General features: G+C 48.1%; 1 long non-coding RNA gene across 1 annotated transcript in view; it reads right to left on the bottom strand.

Annotated features, from left to right (window-relative positions):
* The window catches only part of LOC309872657, a 49,368-nt gene that overhangs the window by 7,806 nt on the left and 22,392 nt on the right, over nucleotides 1–19,170 (bottom strand). The window lies entirely within an intron of this gene.

The raw sequence follows: 19,170 nt of genomic DNA on the forward strand, positions 1-19,170 counted from the left end.
TCCTAAGAAACTGGTACAGTGCATCCCTCCAGGACTCTGGAACTGGGAGACTGGGATCAGAGACAGAAGGGAGAAACCATATTTTTTTAATGTACTCTGTGTGGCAACTGAACTAAGCACATACTTTGTCTTTCAGAAAGATGCATAATTTCCCATCCCTTCGTACTGCCTGCTGGAGGTTTTTCTTTATGTGATTAATGGCAGTTGACCCAACAGCAGCTCCCTACAGCGCCCTACATGCTCCAGTCATTTAACCTCCGAAGAGCCGCCAGCCCTGTGAGGTAGTTGCTGCTGTTGTGTGCAGCATTTTAGAGACAGGAAACCTGATGCTTGTCCAAGATCACAGGGTTGGGGGCACACTGACGCGGGATTCACACCCAGACTGGCCCTTGTGTGCCAACCACATGCCCGGTGTCCCTCCAACTTGGGGTCCCGGTGGGAGCACCCATGGGCTGCTTCCTGGGGACCCAGAGCCGCCAGCCTGGCAGCCCTGGCTCTCCCGCGCCTGGTCCAGCCCAAGTTCTGCCTGCCATGGTTGTGGGTCAGACAGGAGCCAGCTGCCAGGCGGGATGTGAAACTCAGTGGAGTCAGGACTCCAGAGCCAAGAACACTAATTACATCAGGCTCCCTGGAGAAGGGAGGTCGAGCTGCCGAGATTGCTCTTTGGTTCATTTAAAACCAAGAAGGAGGAAGGATGGTAGAATATTGAGCAGGAAAACCCAAGGGCCACCTGGAAAACAGACTTGGGTCTGGTGGCTCCAGCCCCAGACCCCTGTCTGCTCAGGCAGGGAAGGGATCACTGTCCCGTGGATAAGGGCTGCTCAGGTGCGTCAGGTGCCAGGTAGCAAGAGCCAGCTCAGCCAGCGCCACGCCTCCCGCGCCACCTTCTGGGGGTCTTACTGCGCTGGGTCTTCAGGCCACGCCTCTCCTGGGGCGCTAGCCCCGCCCCGCCTCGCCCCTCTCCTGGAGCCCGCGGCTCCCCCAAGGCGGCAGCGAGCGAGAGACCGCTGTTAGTGAAGCAGCTCCTCCCCCTGGTGGCTGCACCAGATGCCTACCTGCGCCGGAGCCCCAGACTCCAGAACCAGGCTCGCTCCCCAGGCCCCGGCAGTCACCTTGCAGGTGCAGAGCCCCCTCCCGACACCCCCCCACCGCGGGGATCAGGAGAAGTAAGAACAGGAGTGACGAAGTCCCTTAGACGTCGTCTGGAAACAGGGCACAGAAACAAGGTCTACAAAGTGATAAGCAAAAAAGCTGGGGGGGGGGGGGACTGAAAACGAGCAAGAGGGGTGAGCTGATGTCACAGAGCGGGAAACCTGAATGGCTCGTAAACAAATGACAAGGTGCTCAGCCTCACTAGAATTCAGAGAAGAGCAATGCCGACCCCGAAGAGATGACTTTGCAACCCCGCGTTGGCGGAAAGCAAACGGCAAGAACAGAAGGCTGTCCTGACCCCGCCCGGCCCCGCCCCCACTGCCCTACCGGGCATTTCGGGGACGCCGCTTTGGAACATGGCTTGGTGCGGGACATCTCCTAGGTGCACACCGGCGAGAAACCCTTGTCCACCAGGCATTTACAGCAGCACTCTTTGTAGTAAAAGGCAAGGTGTCAGAAAATGACCCCTATGTCCTTCAAAAGGAGAATGGATGGCTTCTCTGGTGCCTTCAACCCTCTGTGGAAGTTAGAACAAACCAGAACGTGCATATCTGTGTGGATAATTCTATTTGCTTGTTTTTATTCAATACAATGTTTCTGAGATTTATCCACACAGATTATAAATATAGAATTATAAAGCTTAAAACATGCAAAACGATGCTGTCTATGGCTTAAAGATGTGTACATATGTCATAAAAGTTGGGGTGCCTGGGTGGCTCAGTGGGTTAAAGCCTCTGCTTTCAGCTGGGGTCATGATCCCAGGGTCCTGGGATGGAGCCCCCGCATCGGGTTCTCTGCTCAGCGGGAAGCCTGCTTCCCCCCCCCCATCTCTCTGTCAAATAAATAAAATCTTAAAAAAAATAATAATAGCACAGATGACAAAGATTCACCATGATCTCAGACAGGGTTGTGTGTGGGGAGAGAGAGAAACGTGATGGAAAAGGACCCAAAGCAGACTTTAGGTTCATCAGAATGTTTCCTGGACTTCAAGGATTCCCAACCAAGTACATGCCACAACGTCAGGATTTGTTTAGCCGAGTGATGGTCACACGAGTATCGGTCGTATTGTTCCCTATGTTTTCCTATCTATTTAAAACATTTTATAAGTGTACAATATTTTTTTAAAACGTGCTTTGGAGTGGGACCTACATAGCATTCCCTGGATCTGACCCCAGCCCCCCATCCCCGGCTGTGTGACGTTGGCCCAGCCACTTAACTTGTCTGAATCTGAGCTTCCTTTTCTGTATTAAGAAAATAGTAAGACTACCCTGTCAAGAGAAATGAAAGGGTCAGTCATTGAGCAAATCCTATGGCTCGCCTGCCACTGGCCAGGCACATTGCAAAGCAGGCGTTGACCATTCCAGGTTGGCTCAGAGGACAGGACAGCAGGACCCCACAGGAGGCTAAGCGGGTGGCTCAGGAGGCTCACCCCTAGTCTCCCACCTTGGGGGCCCACCAACAATAGCAGGCGGCATACCAAGATAAAAGCTCACCAAGCCCTCTGGCAGAATAGTCACTTCTGTTTCAATTCCCTTACAATCCTTCCACATGTGTCCAGGAGATGTCTCCGTGGATCTAACATGCTTCCCATTTCTCCAACACAAGCTCATCTCCCTTTGTACCAGAAAGATCGCAGGCCCCAGCCTCAGAGCCTCTGTAGGCAGACATCTAGAGAAAACATAACGGTCCTACTGGTTTCTCCTCCTCTCCAAAAGTAGGGCATTCCTCTGAAAACTCACACAAGACAGAATGGCTTAAAGCAAGGAGCAATCACCATTCATTTATATGGAAAATTTTTTAGCATATCCAGATTCAAAAAGTAACCTCTCTAAGGCTTTTCTGATACCTCAGGACACGTCTTGCTAACGGATGCACAGAGTGAATCAAGATAAGGCTCAGATGCTCAGGAATACAGGCTTGATCCTGAGATGCTGAGCAGAGTTCTGGCAGAGGGCGCTGGGCAGCTCCTGTCTTGCTGCCCTGAGCAATTATTCTATCATTATTTGTGTGGCAGAAATCACAGGAGGGAAACACAAAAGAAGTTCCAGGGAATCCTGAGGTTGCAGAAGCTCTCTCCAAAGAGCTGAAGCAAAAGGCTTCAACAAACAGGAAGTAGGGTGTGCATTACGGATGAAGAAGACAGGGCATTTGAACTGCATTAAAAATGCAGTTCTTGCATTGAAGCCTCTACCGTAGGCTGATAGAAAGCACCTGGGAACACGCTAACAGTGCAAAAAGTCCCAGTCAGAAAGTCTAGGGAGAAGCCTGAGAATATGCATTTTTCTGTGTACCCTGCCTTCTCCCCAACCCCAACCCTTTCTCTTCTCTCTCTCCACACCCCATCCAGACTCTCCTTCAGGTACTACATGGAACCTGCTTTGAGAAACACTCCAATAGAAGTCTGTCCCCACTTCAGAGTTAACTCTTTTGCACCCAAAAGTCTGTGGCCACTCCCAGTCAGGCCAGTGGGACTTCTGAAAAGCCCACAGTGCCAGAATCTTCTGTGTATGGGCCCGCCATCCCCTCATCCCCTAAGATCATGAGTTCCTTGAGGATGGGGACCAGTTCTGGTCACCTCACACCCCTGGCCTAATTTGCGCAGTCTATAACAGGACTCTGTACATGTTTGTGGCAGAGGCAAGGGCTCTCTTGGAGTGACACACCGCTTTGCCCCTGGCTTCTCGGCTTGCCTTTCCTGGTACAGAATTTCCACCCTGTGAAGGAGCTGGGACAATAGTTATTTTCAGTGTATCATACCTAAGGGAGAGCCTCTACTCCGTGAACGGGAGCTACATGGAAGGAAGGAGCCTTTAACTTGTGGCCACACTCATCTAGAATTTAGCCTCTGCAACAGGTAGCTGAGAGGCAGGGAGAGGTTGGGTGCAAAAGAGTTAACTCTGAAGTCCTCGCTGCTTTGGAAAGGCCTTCTTACAAAGTTGTCCTTGCTCAGCATCTGGCAAGTTGGGTTTGGAAGGTACCCACTCCTCAAACTGATAAGACTGGCTCATGTGCCTCATTGTTTATGCAAAAGCACATGCTTTACACTGAACATCTGACTTCCTTCTCAGGGTCTAGAATTTTGCTATGTACCAGGCAGAAGCTACCTACGTGACCAATCTCCAATAAAAATCCTGGTCACTGCATCTCTCCTGAGCGCCCCTGGTTGGTGGCATTCCCCATGTGTGGTAGAGGACATTGATTGTGTCCTGTGTGACTCCGCTGGGAAGCTGGCGCCTATTTCCATTGGGAGTCTCACCCCCCCCCCGCCACCTTCCTGTGTTCTTTGCTGACTTTGCTTTGCCTTCTTTGACTGTAGTAAATCCCAGCCATGGTATGAGTACTGCTAAGCTGTGTGAGTCCTTTTAGCAAATCACAGCATCTGGGGATGGTCTTAAGACCTTCTGACACAGGACTGATAAGAAATGCTGGCAGCCAGCCCCTCCCAGGGAGAAACCCAAAGTGACCAAGTTCACCTGTCATGTAATAGCTCCCTTTGGAATACAGCTGATCAAAAATAGTTACTTACGCATCCTGCCAATAGTCCTACTCCTGGGAGTATACGTTTTTTAAACAAAATAGTGCATTCATCTACCAAGAATCATATACAAAAGAGTTCATGCCACTCTTCATTATAGCCCAAAACAGCAACTACCAAAATGCCCTTTGATGGTAGAATGGACTAATATATTTTGTATATACACAACCACATACTACACAGCAAAATGAATTAATAAACTAGGGGCGCATGGCTGGCTCAGTCAATAGAGCATGTGGATCTTGATCTCAGGGTTGTGAGTTCAAGCCCCGCACTGAGGATAGAGATTACTTAAAAAAATAAAATCTTAAAAAAGAAAGGAGGGAGGGAGGGAGGAAGGAAAAAATAAATAAAACCTTTAAAAAAATAATTAATAGACTATAACTATAAGCAACAATATGGTTGAATCTCACCAACAAAATGTTGAGGGGAAGAAGACAGACATAAACGAGTATATGCAGCAATATTTCCTTTCTGTAAAGTCTAACAATAGGCAAAGTCATTGCCCAGAACAGAGATCAGCAAACTACAGCCCACAGACAAAATGCTGCCCAAGACTCTGTTGTAAATAAAGTTTTATTGCCATCCAGCCAAGTCCATTATTTACTGTTCCCCATGGCTGCTTTCATGCTACAAGGACAGTGTTCAGTAGCTGCAACAGAGGCCCTCTGGCCTAAAAGGCTTAAGCTATTTACTGTTTGTTCCTTGCAAAATGTTTTTCAAAAGGCAGGGTAGTAGCTATCCTTAAAGAGGTGATAGGGACTAGAATGGGTTTCAGGGGCTCTCTGGGGTACTAATCATGCTTCTTTCTCTTGAGCTGTGTGCTGGTCATGTGGTCGCATTCACCTTGGAAGACTTCATTTCGCTCTGAGCTCATAATTTACACACTTTTCTGGATATCTTTTACCAAAAGTTCACCCCAGAATTCTCTCTGCTCCCTCAGGACACACCTCAGGAATGAGAATCAAAGAATTAAAAAAAAAAAAAAAAAAACACCCACTAGCCAAAGAGAACAAGAAAGAGATGGTAACAGGGGAAAGATGTGAATGGAACTTCCAAATCTGGAAAACAGACAAACACAGAGTCATTTCGTCATCCTCTCTCTGCCCGTTGTGTGCAAGGATGGGGCATGCAGAGGGGGAAGCGTGAGAACTGGAGGGCCACGTCCCTGGAAAGGCAGGGCTGTGCTGGGAGAGGCTGAAGACAGGAGGATCAAGGGCCAAAAATGTCCTCCATCTATTGTTGTCCTCGCGTGAGTTGGGCTGCTCTGTAGAAATCTGGGTTGGAAATCAAAGTCTGTGCGGGTATGCCTCCCCAGCCCTCTCACCTGGGTGACTGACCTCCCCAGACAGGAAAAAAGAGGTTGCCTTGGGATAGGTGTGCCCTATTTAGCAAATTCTAAAAAAAAACAAGATACATAACTGAATTTGAATTTCCGATAAACATCTAATAATTTTTTTTAGTATAAGTGTGTCCCAAGTGTTGCATAGGACACTATCCTAAAACATTCACCATGGTTTCTCTGAAATTCAAATTTAACTAGGAATCTTGTGCTTTATCTGTAGGCCACACTACATCTAGGGACATGAACAAGGGGACCCTGGATGGGGCGCAGAGGCCCAGCCGAAGACAGGGGTTTGCAAGAGAGCCAGAAGTCCCGAACCTCTTCCCCCACTCATCTCCCAGACCCCCAGCTGCCAGGCCTGCACCCCACCTACCCATTTCCACTAAAGGATTCTGGAGGAAATGAAGTAGACACACATGAAGAACCAGCCATCAGAATGACTTCAGGCTTCTCAACAGCAGTGAGGACAGCTTCAAAAATTTGAAGAACAAGTATTTCTAACCGAGATTCTACATAGCAACCAAGCTTTCTCACAAGAGTGAAAGAGAGGCACCTGGGTGGCTCAGTGGGTTAAAGTCTCTGTCTTCGGCTTGGGTCATGATCTCGGGGTCCTGGGATGGAGCCCCGCATCGGCCTCTCTGCTTGGTGGGGAGCCTGCTTCTTCCTCTCTTTCTGCCTGCCTCTCTGCCTACTTGTGATCTCTGTCAAATAAATAAATAAAAATAATTTTTAAAAAAAGAAACTAAGATAAAGACATTTCAGTCCCCCAAGGACCCATGCCGCATGCCTCTAAGATGTGAGAGAGGAAATAGTCCACCAAACCAGGAAGTTCACTGGAAAAGGGGAAGGCTTAATGAAATGAGACTCAGCCCTGAGGAGGCATAAAGGAACATCTCTGTGAGGAGATGGGCACCAGGACACCAGTGGGCTGCAGGCCAGGAAGGCACTAGTCCAAATAGGAACCCAACGAGCAAGAAGGACATCTAAGCAAAGACCCTTTCAGGGTACCTGATTCTTCCCTCTACACTGAGCGTTGTCACTAAGCTCGTCCAAGGATGTGAGGATAAGTGAGAGACTGGCACTTACAAAGTCAAACAAATGAAAAAAATAGTTAACTCGCAGAGGAAAACATGTGTGAAGAAGGAAATGAACGCTATTTTGCCAGGAACAATAGGTACATATTGTGATGACAGTAGCATCAAGTTGACCAAAATGGGGACACAACTATATTGGGAACAAACATGGTGGGGGGGGGGGATGTGGAAGAAGGCCGAAGAAAGCAAACCTAATCTTCAATGTGAGCAAGTCAGTAGAAAGGGTCTAAAGTTGGGGCACCTGGGTAGCTCAGTCAGTTAAGCGTCTGCCTTCAGCTCGAGTCATGATCTCAGGGTCCTGGGATCGACCGCATCAGGCCCTCTGCTTGACAAGGAGCCTGCTTCTCCCTTTCCCTCCGCCTCTGCCTGCTTGCATTCTGTGTGTGTTGTGTGTGTGTCAAATGGATAAATAAAAAATCTTAAATAAACAAACAAACAAAAAGCTTTTAAAAAAAAGTTTCCCAGAAAAAGAAGCAAGATCTGAGGAGAAAACACTGGTGGAGTTCACATACTGGGCAGGGCTGGGGGCCATCCAAGGTCAGGTGGATTCACAGTCAATCCAGTCTGCCCAGTCCCATTCAGCCATGGGCCAGTGCAGGGAAAGCATAGTTGAGATTTTACCAGACATATGCTTTGAAAGACAGAGGTGCGAAGGCATCGGTTCTTTCTTGTGCTTTTGATTTTGGTTTTTTTTTTCGTTTTGTATACATTGTGAAATGATCACCACAGTAAGTCTGGAGATTTGCAGAAAGGGTCTTTTAGGAAGGAAGGAAGGGTGACCTTTCTTCCTTCTCCCTTCCTGCTGGCTACCCTACAGGAATAGGGCTGGCCCTTGAGTAGCCACATTGGACCACGAGGCGCCACACGTGGAAGAGACCTAAGATAGAAGGAGCCTGGGTATCTGAAATCATGCAGCCTGGCAGGGACCCTGGAAAGGCTACTTCCAGACTTCTCAAAAATGAAAGAAATTAATCTTATCATGGATAAGCTGCTGCTATTGGAGGTTTTCAGTAATAAGCAGCCAAACCTAACCATAACTGAACACAAACACCATCGAGGACCATTGAGCAACAGACAGGAGAGCTTTAGAAGCCTGTGGAAGGTGAGCTGGACATGCCACTGGGAGGGAGAAGGAGCAGTTAGAGATGCATGTGTCCTGGCAGACAGTGATATGCCCAAACAAGGGCGGGATGGGGGAGAGGGGTGAACAAAACATTGGGAGGTCAGTATTGGGGTGGAGGGGATGATGACAAGGGGACGGGTTCAAGTTTCCAAACCTGGGCATTGTCAAAGTGATGGTTGGGTTAAGCACAGTTAGGAAACAGGACAAGGAAATTTATGAAGCAAGATAATGACCTTGATTTTCCTTTCTTATTCACGTCCTAATTTTCTGATTTCTTTTTAGACCCATGCTAATTTCCACTGGGTTCATGTTAATGAAGAGCTGCTTTTAACAAAACTCCAGGGGCAGGGGGGGTAATTTGGGGGGCACAGAGAGGAGCTATTAATTATAAACTGCTTTAGAAAGTGCCCAGTGTGCTACGTATTTTACACACTTATGCTCACTGAGCTCTCGCAGCCCTGCAGTGAGGGAGTCTTATTCCATTTGTCCTCTGTACTGGTTCAGGAGATTATGATTCACAGGTTGAGTTGCTTGCCTACTGTGTCAAAGTTCATAGAGACCTGGGTTTGAGGCTGGGCCTTCTGACTGCAACACCTGAGCCCCTAATTCCAACAGCGTAAGACTCTCCCTTAGATTTACCTCTCTGGGACTTTGTCCCAAGCCTCTTCTTTAAGGGGACAGTTATGGAGGCATGACCTCAGATCCAGCAGGCCTGGGTCCCAGCTGTGCTACAAAGGTTGCTAATTCTTCCTATGATCCTATCAGCTAGGTTCCCCCAGGATTCCAGGAAGCAGATGCTGAAATAGAGTTAGGAGCACGCTATCGGGGGTAACTCCTGAGATGGAGCGGGGAGGACCCTTGGACCTGGCAGGGGTAGAAATAGAAGGCCCTCGAATCACAATATCTATCCCTAGGAATGGACCTGAGCCATGCCAGGAGACCACTGCTTGGCTCAGAGGCCCAGGCAGCCCTGCAGGAGCTCACCGCAGGAGGTCGGCGGCCACCCACCGCTCAGGGGTCTCTGAGCACCCATCTCTGCCCTCTGTACTCCTCAGCAGGGCCTGGACCAGCAGGGAATCTCGGTCCTTCTACTACCATGAGGGAGCCGAGAACTACTGACTCCAGACTGCTTCCCTGAATGCTGTGTCTCACCCCAAAGCTGCAGGCTTAGAAACAATTTGAGTAGCCAAAAGCTGGGAGCACCCCAAATGCCCATTGACAGGTGATAGATAAACAGAGTGTGGTTTATACACACAATGGAGCAGTGTTCACCCTTGAAAAGGGCAACATTCTAACACAGGCTACAACACGGATGAACCTTGAACATTATGCCAAATGAAAGAAGCCCACCCCAAGAGGACAAACACTGTCTGATCCCACTTACATGAGGTCTCTGGAGCGGTCACAGTCCTGGAGACAGTAGCGGGGTGGCTGCCAGGGGCAGGGGCGAGGAGGGATTAGGAATCACTGTAATGGGGTCCGAGTGTCAGTTTGGGAGGGCCAGAAAGTTCTGGAAACAGATGGTGGGCATGGTTGCACAAGTGTGAATGTGCTTAACACCAGTGAACTAGATGCTAAGAAATACATTCCTTTCATGCATCCAGTTAAAACGGTTAAGTTTGATGTCATGTGGATTTTACCATTATTTAAAATAAACTAAGAAACAATGTTGCCTCCTCTCAGGGTTATTGTGCAGGCCACATTAAAGGAGGTAATAGACATTAAGTTGCTGGGTCAGGCGTCCTGGCTCAGAGCAGGTGTCTGTCGGTGTAGACCGCCCCTCCTACCCAGTGGCTCCATTGTCCAGCCAGCACACTGAGGGGAGAGGGAAGAAGCAGGCCTTTGATAAGAGGTCGCACAAGGACCTCTTGACCCACAGGGGGGCCTGTCCACCAGCCCACAAAAGACCAGCTTTTCCATGGGGTACCTCAGGGCTGGCTTGGGGCCTGCGGCGGAGCCCCCAGGAACCGTAGGCAGCCAGTGAACGTTTCCACTAGCGCCCCCAGCTGCCTCCCTCTCATTGCCAAGTCAGCGCAGGACAGGACCTGGGAGCCCTGTGGGAACAGCTGGTTTGCTCTACCCACGTCCTGGGTGCTGGTTAGACCCACCTTAAGGTCCTCCTGAACATGCAACCCTCTACAACCAGTACAAAGAGTAACTTCCTATGGTTTGCCTTACTACTGATTCTCCCTAAAGGCAGAACGTGTCAGCACTGGCCACATGTCCCCAGTGTGGGCAGGCCAAGGCAGCAGACAGGGGCATGTGAGCAGGGCCGGCTCAGGAGGGCCACACAACCGGGGGCCGAGTGACCGTCCCTTCATCCTGGGGGTCTCATCCTCACGTGGGGAGGGGGCAGCCAATGCTTTTCCCCTCGCTCTGAGGGGTTGCCCCAACCAGGATATCAGGGTGGGAGGGCAGGTGCAGTGGGAAAGAAGGGGCAGGAGAGCAGAGCAGGAAGCAGACAAGCCTGTCATGGGATCACACAGATTCTCCCACCTCCCCCAAACCCAGGAGAAATTACTTTTTATCTTCCTCTCTAGAACTGACCCAGGCTCCTGCACAAGACCCAGGTCATGGGGAGGAGGGGGGCGGGGAGAGGGATGGGGCTGGGGCAGGGGGAGCCATTCAGATAGTGGGATGGTTTTCCTCTGAACTGGAAGTTTAAACAAGCCCTCTGTGCTTCGTCTCTAGGTAGAATCACTCCGGCACAGGTTCCTGTCCTCCCTTCCTGGCTCTGGCGGGGTACAACGGTGGTTGGTTCAGGCTGCCCCAGAGGACAGGCAGCCTTGGACCTGCCTGTGGCCTCTAGCGCCCCTGCTGTCCAGGCGAGGGATGCCCCTGGGTGTCCCATCCCCAGCTGGAGTGGAAGGACAGATAGTTCCTGTTTTCCTCTCCTCCCTCATCCTTTCTCTCTCCCCTACCCCTCTGCCCTCCACCTCCCTCCCTTCGACCCCCTACCTCTGCCCACCCTCCTTGCTCAGGGCCCAGTATGTCCCAGACAGTCCATCCAGCCCCCCTTTGATGTGGGGTCAGCCAGATCCCACCGGGTCAGACTTACTGTCCTTCAACCAGGGCCTGCTCTCCCATAAGACTGGGGGAAAGCTCAGGGGTGCTAAGGAGCCCCTCACACAGCCCAAGGTATATTCCACCTTGTCAGCATGCTACCCAGCCACCACCCCCCCGAGGAGGACCCCTCAAGGTACCCCCCACGGGGGGACGGAGACCTGGCTCTTTCCCCACCCCTCCCTCCATCCCTCTCCTCGCCACCATCCGGCTGGCCTTGCAAAGCAGGGGGGCCTCTTTTTCATAAAATTAAACTGAACACTAAGACTCTGGCCCAGCCTCACAGGTAGAAGGTGTCCCCCCAACACGGAGCCGGTTCTCAGCTGCCTGCCAATCTGGATCAGTGACACGGGAGCTAAATGAACTAGAAAACCCTTTCTCGCTCCATAGTGCTGGCTTTCAAGCCTATTGTCTCACTGCAAACATCTATTTTTCATATCAGAACATGAATGTAACCATCTTTTTTCCTCTGGATACTTTCTGTAGGAATTCTGATCTCATCCCAGACAGGCCTCCCCAGAGAGAAAGCTGTGGGCTCAGTAGTCAAAAGGGAAAGACAAAGACGTCAACATTTTTCCAAGTACAACCTCCATGCCTGGTTTCCCATTGTTCTCCATTGTTCCCCAGCGCTCGTTGCTTTTGGAAGAGCAAGTGGCAATGGATATTGAGAACTGGGAGCCAAGCCTGAGTAGAGCTGCATCTCAGACCCTACAACTCATAGCAGCCTTGCTTTCTTCAGCCCTTCACCTGTGCAGCAAACACTGACAGACAGAAGACCTCAGCCCCCCAGTGCTGAGGGCTCCCGTCCCCTAAACATGAGACCTCCCTACACAACCCAGTAGAATGCCACCATCCTGCAGAAAACCACAAGCCCCAAGCACCAGAAGGAAGCCATGTGGGTGGGTGGGGGAATATTCTAAAAGTCTCGGGAGGGAGCTGGCCTTGTCAACAAAGTCACCCTAATTGCTAGATGCATATCTATGGCCCTATTTTTTACCTCATTGAAAACTATGGGGCCTTTTTTGTTTAAAATATCATGAGGCTGGGGTGTCTGGCTCGGTTGGTAGAGCTTATGACTCTTGATCTCAGGGTTGTGAGTTCAAGCCCCATGCTGGGTGTAGAGATTACTTAAAGATAAAATCTTTAAAAAGTAAAATAACATACCAGCTGACTGATATCATTTATTAAGAGTCAAGCTAGGTAGAGTCTGTCTTCAAGAAATGTGTTTATATGAATCAAAGGGGAGCCTGGGTGGTTCAGTCCGTTAAATGTCTGACTCTTTGATTTCAGCTCAGGTCCTGATCTCAGAGTTGTGAGATGGAGCCCCGCACCGGGCCCTCTCTCTAAAAAATAAAATAAAGTGTTTATTGCTTTGACCTAGAAATTCTCACTTTGGGGATTCTATCCTAATGACTTAATAGGATATGTAGGCAACATTTTAGTCATGAAGACATTCATCCCAATGTGACTGGGATTTATAAAAGGAAAAAAATGTGAGCGATCTAAATCTACCATTTCAGGGAAATCGTTTCATAAACTGCGGAGGCTCCTTGGCTGTTCCTCCCATGGGCATAGTATTAATATGAAGCCAATGGAAAAACTGTTAGTGACAGGAGGAAAATAATGTGTGAATTATTGAAAATATTTAGAGGACTCATTTAAATATTAAGATACTTTAAAATTTACAATGATTTAAGAGATTATATAGCAGCAATATACAAAATAATATGTGGTCACAATTATGTTAAAAGTAGGTAATGAAGAAAGACAGCGGAAACCGACCCACATTAGAGTCTCTCCCAATGGGGTATTACAGGAGATTCTCAACCATGTGTTTGTATTTTTATGTATCTTCCAATATTCTCTAATGCCCTGAATTATTTTATAATTGGAAAAAGTGAACCAGCTGTGTTGGAGGCTCTTCGGAGTCTTTCTGAAGAGACAGGTCAAGCCTGAATTGGTGCCTCACGACTCCTCACGTATCCAGACCCCTGCTAACTGGGCTACGGGTGGCTGCCAGGACTTGGAATGTCACACAAGCAAGGTGACAACAGGGATTGGTTTTGCACTGTTGTTTGGCACAGAAACCTTGCCTAAAGGGTGATGTGGTTAAATTTACCACGTTGATCGTGGACCAACTCAGATGGAAATCGAGGAGGACAGATGGAGAGAAGCACACAAATCCTAAGCACTCAGAGGGGTGGATTTCCAAAAGTGCGCACACCCTCTGCCCAGCAGCAAGAATAAAAATCAGATCGTGACCAGCCCCCCCAAAACCCCCGTGTCCCTTCCCAACCACTATCCTGAATTTATAATATCATAGATTACCTTCCCATGTTCTTCTGGGGGGGATAGGGGCAGGGAGAGGGCAAGAGAGAATATGGGGCTCAATCTCACGACCCTGAAATCATGACCTGAGCCAAAATCAAGAGTTGACCGCTTAACCAACTGAGCCACATGGAGTCCTGAGCCCCTGTGTTGGTCTGACTAGCCCAAGTCCACCATGCTGCAAGGAAGCCCAGGCCACACAAAGCAGCGGCAAATACTTCTGCCCTGTTCCACAGCCCCTGTGGAAGCACCAGCGGACGGCCAGACATGGGAGTGAGAAGGAATCCAAGGCTAGTGAGTCTAGCCCCCACCTGTCAAGCCATCCCCTAGCCAGGATGACCTGATAGCTAGGGAAATACATAGCTAGGTAGATAGATAGATAGGATAAACAAATAAATAAATTTCAAATGAATTTCAAATTCAAAAAATACTTCTTAGGATAAGTATGTCTCACAATTCCTTGTTGTTGACCTGAAATTCAACTTTTTTTTAAGATTTTATTTGACAGAGAGATCACAAGTAGGCAGAGAGTAGCAGGCAGAGAGAAGCTGCTCAACAGAGAGCCCGATGTGGGGCTCGATCCCAGAACCCCGAGATCATGACCTGAGCTGAAGGCAGAGGCTTAACCCACTAAGCCACCCCAGAGCCCCTGAAATTCAACTTTAACTAAGTGTCCTGTATTTTATCTGGCAGCTTGGCCCCAGTGGCCAAGTTTTCCCAGTGGAGGCCTCAAACACAGAGGAGCAGAGCTGAGCCATTCCCACAGTGACCTGCCCAAAGTCTCAAAACTTACTTGCATGGTAAAATGGTTGCTTTAAAATGCCAAGTTTTGATGTAACTTGTTGTGCAGCAAAAATACCCATATTAGAGGGGGGCCTGGATCGCTCAGTTGGTTGGGTGGCTGGCTCTTGGTTTGGGCTTAGATCATGATCTCAAGGTGGTGAGCTCCAGCCCTATGTAGGGCTTGGTGCTCAGCTGGCAGTACATGTGAGATTCTCTCCCACTCCCTCTCCCTCTGCCCCTTCCACTCATGCTCTCCCCCCATCAAATAAACAAATCTTTTTTTTTTTTTTTAAGTTGTAAGGAAACAGAAAATAGAGAGGCAATTAATACAATGCCACAGGGGAGCAAACAGATCAATCCAAAAAGAGGGACTCTCTCCAAGAAGATATGGCCCCATCTCTGCCACAGGTCAGTGGCATGGACACAACTACAGGTGGGGGAGGGAGGGCTCGAATTGCTTCACCGATTTTTCTGTTTTGTTTTGTTTTGTGCATTCTCTGGCATCCTTGCCCATCCAGGCCAAACCAACCAAGTTGACCCCATGGTTCGCAAGAAGAGCCTTGGAAATGTAAGTCATTACCGGTGTAACACTTCATTTATTCCTAACATGGGAGAATAAAGATTCTCTAATAAGCGTAATTCCTAGACCAACAGTATTTAACTGATACCATTGAGAAATACATAAAATCACCTGTGCCTAGATCATCGTGAACTGCGCTGTGAGAGTTCTCTCGTTAATGACTTGCTTTATTTACATCAGAGTGAACTCATCCTTTGCACTCTGAAGGCAGTTTCTTGGGAGGGAATGAAGGTATTACAGAGGGTAGATGCAAGGTGCTGCCCACAACCCAAGGGACTCCCACCGCCCACAGACGCCCCAGCAGAAACAACACTGGGACTAGGCATTCTGGAGGTCTGGAGTTTATCCTACGATCAACACACTTTTGTATCTGCGACCTAAATTTATACAAAATACACCTTACAATCCCCTGTAAGAAAGCCTAACTACTGTACTAAACTGAACCCCCCATTTTGGGTCTCGCGGTCATCAATGTGACTACTCGTTATAGATTCCCTTCTGCTTGCCTTGGGCTTGGTTTGCTTTTTTTGTGTGTTTCTCTCAGAAAGAATCATCTCAATTGTTCTATCTTTGTGTTTGTGGATTCTTTCACCTGACTGTTGAAATCTGCTGTTGAGCTTCTCTGTGGATTTTTTTTTTTTTTTTCATTTCAGTGACTCCGTTGGGGTCCGTTATCAAAGGAACGAGACTGAGACAAAGTGAAAGTTATGAAAACCTTTATTCTATGCCTAGCATTAGAAGTCAGACTGACCAGCCAGGGCCACCTCCAAAGAGAGCGACGACCCCTCAGCCTTACAGGCTAGTTTTATAGGGCACAACTGCAGACCTCTACATATGTGGCCTTGGCTGATTGGATGTTTCCACCTGTTTGGCCTTGTTTTAGGTGTGTGTTTTAGTAACGGTTACCCGGAACCGAGATCAGTAACTGATGAGGCGTTTATTAGACAACAAAATGGCTACCTAGGCAACATGGAGTCACTATGGCTAAGCAGGCCCAGGCAGGCCCTAGGGGTTTAACAGGTTTTAACTTGGAATCAGCCCCAACATTCCCCCCTTTTCTTTGGCGATTAGTCAATTTCTTGACTCTTCAGCCAGTTCTCTGTCCTCCTGCTATAAGGGGTTATATTGAGTTTGTAGGACTAACATTTTATTGCCCCAATTCTTTTTTTGTACAAATTACATTAGGGCATTAATAATGCAAGGGCCAAAAAGTAGCACTGGTATTAGTAAAACCAGAGGGCCTGTAATTGCTGATATTAGGGAAGTCATCCATGGAGACCAGTTGAACAAACTTTTATATCATCCCTGGGAGTTCCTGCATTGTTGTTCATGCTCATCTACCCAGAAGCAGCATTTGTCTCCCAGGGCTATGCAGAGCTCCCCTTTTTTTAGGAATAGGATGGGAACCACACGCTTTGTTCATTTTATCCCTGCAGTAAGATGTTGGAATCCCTCGGGTCCTTCATAGGATGACAGTAAACGGTCCCTTCTAACAAGGCTCCAAGTTTTCCACTTGGTGGTGGCATATCCAAACTAAGTCTCCAGGTTGGTAAGGATGTGGTTCCACCTCTGTCTCCATCTCAGTGTAGGCAGCTCAGATCCCTGTAGTGCCTGCAGTGACTGGAGTACAGACTGATCATTTTTGCTAGGGTAACCTCTTGTAGCTGTGGGCAGAGTGGAGGGGGTCTCCCAAACATTATTTTAAATGGGGTAACCTTGTTTAAGTAGGGTGTACACTGCGCCCTAAGGAGGGCGAAGGAAAGGAGTCCCACCCATCTACCGCCAGTTTCAAGGGTTTTTTTAAGAGTTCGGTTTATTTTCTTTACTTGTCCAGAACTCGGGCCAGTAGGCACAGTGTAGTTTCCAATTAGTGCCCATGGCCTTGGCCAATGTCTGTGAGACTGAACTCACAAATGCTGGGCCATTGTCTGCCCCGATTGCAAGAGGCAACCCAAACTTAGGAATCATTTTTTCTAGTAGTTTTGTTTTTTTTGGCTACCGCTTCTGCCATCTCATGTTTGGCAGAAAAAGCATCTACTCAGCCTGAAAACGTATCCACAAAAACTAACATATACTTGTGTCCATATTTTCCTCATTTTCTCTCTGTAAAATCCACTTCCCAATAAACTCCTGGTTTTCTACCTTTCTCTTTTTCTAATCCCAACTTAGTTTCTCCCACATTTACCACCTGACATTGAGCATATCTATCAACCACATCCTGAGCCATACGCCCTAATTTAGATACCTGAAACTGCTTGCCCAAGAGCTCTTTAAGCTTGCGTGTTTCTAAATGAGTGCCCTAATTTTTTTTCCTAGTCTTCAAGGAAGAATTACCTTTCCTGTTTTAGTCTTAGCCCAATCCCCTTTATAGTCTAATTTAGTCCATTTTTGTAAATATTTTAAATCTTTCTCTGAATAGTCTGGTTTTTTGGGTAGGGCTGGAGCCAGGAGTGTAACCACTGTTTCTTGCACTGTTTCTTGGGCTGTTTGTTTTGTGGCTCCATCTGCTAGCTGGTTTTCTTTTGAAACCAGATCAGTCCCCCTTTGGTGCCTGGGGCAATGCATAACAGCCACCTCTTTCGGGTCCCAAATAGCTTGGAGGAGAGCCAATATTTTTTCTCTGTTTTTAATTTTTTTTCCTTCAGCTGTTAATAGGCCCCCTTTTTTATACAGTTTTTTTGGGGCCCAGGAAGGAGAGTAGGGTATAGGGGTTAGGCACCATCAGATGGATATATTTAACCCATTTGTTGTTTTCCTGCAAGTTCTGAATGGGTCGGTACTCCCCAATCTCGGCCTTTTAGACGGGCAGCAAAGGTGTGTTCCATGGAGACTTGCAAGGAACTAGGATCCCTTCTCCTCAGAAGCAGTTAATATGTTTTCTGATCCCTTCGTTTCCCAGAGGAGAAACTGCTGGAGGCCATCACTTGGCCAGGCCACGGGGCTTTCCTTCTGCCCAGACTTCAAGAAACTTGATCGTGGGATATGGAGAAGGCTTCCCTCCCCTGTCTCCTCTGGTTTTGAGACTGGGTTATAAAGTAGGTGTTTATCTACTGCTGCCACAAGCATCTGCACAATGGGCTGTCCCAAAGTCAGAGTAACGTCTCCTTCCGAGAACTGAATGTCAGCCCGTAGTTTATGGAGGAGCTCTCTTCCCATCAGGTTATACGAGGTATGAGGGAGGACCAAGAATTGATGCTGGACTTCTCCCGAGGCCAAATTTAAAGTCCTTTTTGTTATTCATTTATGTCTTTTTGTGCCATTTGCCCCTTGTACCCAGACTTCCTCTCCAGATAGTTTTTCCATAGGATTTAGTAATGATGAAAATTGGGCTCCTTCATCCACCAAAAAAATCAATTGATTTTCCCTTTACCTCAATTTTTTTTTAAGATTTTATTTATTTTTATTTATTTGACAGACAGAGATCCAAGTAGGCAGAGAGGCAGGCAGAGAGAGGAGGAAGCAGGCTCCCCACTGAGCAGAGAACCCGATGCGGGGCTCCATCCCAGGACCCCGAGATCATGACCTGAGCTGAAGGCAGAGGCATTAACCCACTGAGCCACCCAGGCGCCCCTTTTACCTCAATTTTAGCCCGAGGTTTGGGGAGGGGCTCCAAAACATGGCCCCTTCAGTTTTTGGTGGCCAGCATTGTTATTTTCCTTTTAGGGCACTCCCTGGTCCAGTGTCCTTTTTCCTTGCAGTAAGCACATTGGTCTGAATGTAAGTCTTTCCGCCTGCTTTTTCTGTGCTTAGGCTTTTCTTTTCACTGACCATCTCCTACCTGCCTTTTCCCTTTTTACTGACCTCTTTACCCCTGTCTTCTTCCCGCCTCATGTAACACCAAAACTTTAACTATTTTTCTAGTCTGTTTTTTATCTTTCTGTGTATCCCTGTTGTTAAACATTTTTTCTGCTGCTCCCACTAACTCAGTCAGTTTTTTTTTCAAATCCTTTCATTTTCTGAAGTTTCCTCTTGTATCTGGGGCTGGCTGACTGGCAAAGGCAATACTTATTGCCCTCTGATTTTTGGGCACCTCAGGGTCGATCGGGCTATACATTTTATAGGCTTCAATAAGCCTTTCTAGGAAAGCTCCTGGACACTCATCCTTACCTTGAGTCACCTCACTAATTTTAGATAAACTTATGAGTCTCCTTGCAGCCCCACAGAGGC

This window comes from Mustela nivalis (assembly GCF_964662115.1).
Source record: "Mustela nivalis genome assembly, chromosome: 1".
Taxonomy (NCBI): domain Eukaryota; kingdom Metazoa; phylum Chordata; class Mammalia; order Carnivora; family Mustelidae; genus Mustela; species Mustela nivalis.